The following is a 3,211-nucleotide window of genomic DNA, read 5'->3' as shown; positions in this document are numbered from 1 at the left end:
GGTATAGTGTACTTATGATTTACAAAAAAATGACTTTTGACCGACTTTGACCCGACTTATTAAACGTTTTTCTTCTAATGGAGACGGGCTAGTCACCAAACCGCCGCATCAGGCGCCACAACCGCCATTTGCAACCATGTATACAATACGTAGAAGGTTTTTCCCTGTTCGGGCTACCCGACAGGGCGAGTAATCCAACCACATACTTTGACCCAGTAGGATTACTCCCTGGCTGCTTCCAACCCTTCACTGACCACCACAAAATATTCGCCCTTGGTAGGATTAGAATCTGAGACCTCTTGCAAGAAACTCAGGGCCCCAACCATGAATAAAAGTTTTTTTTGTTAAATGGTGTTGTAAAAGATACAAACACAAATATAGCTGCAACTCTTGTCTGCAAAGTTAATCACAAAATTAACAATTTTAATCACAAGATTAACAATTTTCATCACAAGATTAACAATGTGAACATTCTATTATTTTGCAAATTGAATTATTTTGACGTCATGTAGGTTTAAAAAGTAACCAATTTTGGTAGACATTTATGTCATAGAAATTAGTCAACTTGACTACTATTTAAACGTATGTTTCTCCATAAAATTACCTTTCATATTACCTTTCAATTTTTTTTATATACTAGATGGTTTTTTGAATAAAACAAGTTGGTTGACTTATAATGGAAATTGCTTTATGATGTACGATGAAAATATAAAATATGTAACTCACGCAACAGATGACAACGAATGGCCTAAACCGGAAAAAGCAGTGCCAACACATAGAGAAAGGAGCAAGCATAATATCAATCGAAGCCAATAATATTTCCATTCTCGTGACATAATCAACAACGATCGCCAAGTCAGCACTGCAATCCTTGATCAAACAGTCAACAAAAAACATTTAAAAAAACAATGGTTAATCTTGTAACATAAATAGCGAATAAAAATGCAATCTTGAAATGAATTTTTTACCCTTTCAGTCAACCTATGTATCATAGTCTGAACAGATGATGCATCAGCTGAAGATCTATATGTTTCTTCAAGGGTACGGATTGCTAAGCAGTGTCCATATTAACATTTGAAAAATCTCCATTGTCATCCTGTTCAATTTATATAACTGATAAAAAAGAAGTATATATTAACAAAATAAGCAACATTAATGACAATATTTTAACAAAATATGGTAAGAATTTACCTGCCAGGTTTTGCACATGGCAATAATCCGGTCAAAATCTGTGTTTATTGCACGAATAAAATGATCAGATGGACTTTGCATAATTGGGCAAGGAAACCCTGCATTTGAGAAGTGCTGCATCATCATAAAAACATGTTTGTGTTTAGTACCACATATAATGTGTTAAATTTCTCATTTTCCATAATTACTAATATCTGTAGATAAATTTCTTAATCCTAAGAACTAGTTAGGTTAATTACCTGCAAACAAGCCAAAGTTTCTCCAAAAAATAGTGTGTTTCCATTTGATAAAAGACAAATTCGGTCATAAAGGCCAAACACTTCAGTGCTACTTTGGTAAATAGTGAATATTAAAGTGCACCCAGTGCTTGCAAGTTTCTTCAATGTCACCATCATCAAAAGTGCATAAACACTGAAAACAAAAATTATTGTTAATTAAAAACAAAAAGTTTGTCTTGCTATGTTTTAATAAGAACAAAAAAATATATGTACGTATATGTATATGTGTATGTGTGATGTATGTATGTGTGTGTGTATAGCGCTTGGCTATGTTATAGAAAGGGAAGGCAAAGGCATCGAATGGCGAGAAGGAATGGGAAATCGTCAAAGATGACTATATGTGTGTGTGTGTGTGTATTTGTGTGTGTATGTGTTTACATATATGTGTGTGTGTATATATATATATATATTACCTATCAAGATGGTAAAGAGGCTCATCTATAAATAAGACTTGTGGTCTCATAACGAGCTCTCGAGCCATGCTAACACGCCTTCTTTCACCACTAGGAAGGCCCTTCATATAACAATGGCCGCCTATAAGTTTATTTGCATAACCACCCAATGACATGGCGTGAATAGCGTCCTCTACAACACTCTTCTTTTGGTAAAAGAAACCCGGAAGCTCAAGTAATGCCGAGTAGTAAAGAAACTCGACAACCGTTAATGAACCGATAAGCGTGTTTTTTCTCTCAACAAATCCCTATCAATGGCAAAATGTATTAGTTTACCGCCCTCATCTTCAACCCTAACTTCAACATATGTATTATTATCTTCCCAATCAGGTGAATGTTCATACGAAATCAGTTGTCTTAAAGCACCCGGGAATCGATATTAGAAACAAAATCGGAAAGCTTGCAAAAAGTTGTCCTAAAAGGAAATTTACTGCTCCTGAATGCTCCTGAATGCTGATTAGATTCCTCATAAGCAAACACCGGCTATCAAACATGCAAATACTTCTTTTAACCAAGGTTGCGAAAATCGCTATTAAGGGAGTACTCAGCAACTTGAGGAGTACTCGTACGTTGACCAACTTTAACTTTGACCAATTTTCACCTATTTTTGACCTATTTCCAAGTAATCCTAGTTTGACTGGGTACTCGCCGAGTACTCCCCGAGTTGCAAAAGCCAAGTACTCGCTGAGTAATTCCAACTTCTGCAACACTCGGAATTACTCGGAAAAGCGGTCAAACCTCTGTCAAGACTCGGGATTACTCGGAAAATCAAACAAAATTGGTCAAAACTTGGTCAAGATCCATCAAAGTCGAACTTGGGCAAACTTGGGCAAACTCGGTCAAACTCGGCCAAAACTTGGGATTACTCAGAAAATGGGTCAAAACTCGGATTACTTGGAAAATCAGTCAAAACATGTCAAAACTCGGTCAAAGTCAAACTTGGTCAGCATCCGAGTACTCCCCGAATACCAATTTTGCAACCTTGGCTTATGATTCATCTGAAGTATGCATCTAAGTTTACCAAAGATGGAATCTTGAGAAAGAATTTAATACGCAAACTCACCACTAGACGATTTGGCACCAAAAGACAGATAGCACATGGTTGTATAATACAAGGCAATGGAGCTAATATTGAACGTTGTGTTCCAACCAGCACAAAGAGGCAACTAGTAGAGCTGTAGAAGTAGCCCAATATTGCAACTGCATAAATTCAACAAATGCAAAAAATGTGATACCTAAAACGAACGTAAGCTAAAGATCACTAAAATGTATACTAATATCAAATATACT

The 3,211-nt window shown here is 36.1% G+C and overlaps 1 pseudogene; it reads right to left on the bottom strand.

Annotated features, from left to right (window-relative positions):
• Positions 1 to 310: 310 nt before the first annotated feature.
• On the bottom strand, positions 311 to 2,391 carry LOC139875750 (ABC transporter G family member 3-like; annotated as a pseudogene).
• Positions 2,392 to 3,211: the final 820 nt, after the last annotated feature.

The sequence above is a fragment of the Rutidosis leptorrhynchoides genome, chromosome 11, assembly GCF_046630445.1.
Source record: "Rutidosis leptorrhynchoides isolate AG116_Rl617_1_P2 chromosome 11, CSIRO_AGI_Rlap_v1, whole genome shotgun sequence".
Classification (NCBI taxonomy): Eukaryota; Viridiplantae; Streptophyta; class Magnoliopsida; order Asterales; family Asteraceae; genus Rutidosis; species Rutidosis leptorrhynchoides.
This window is presented reverse-complemented; position numbering and strand designations above follow the sequence as displayed.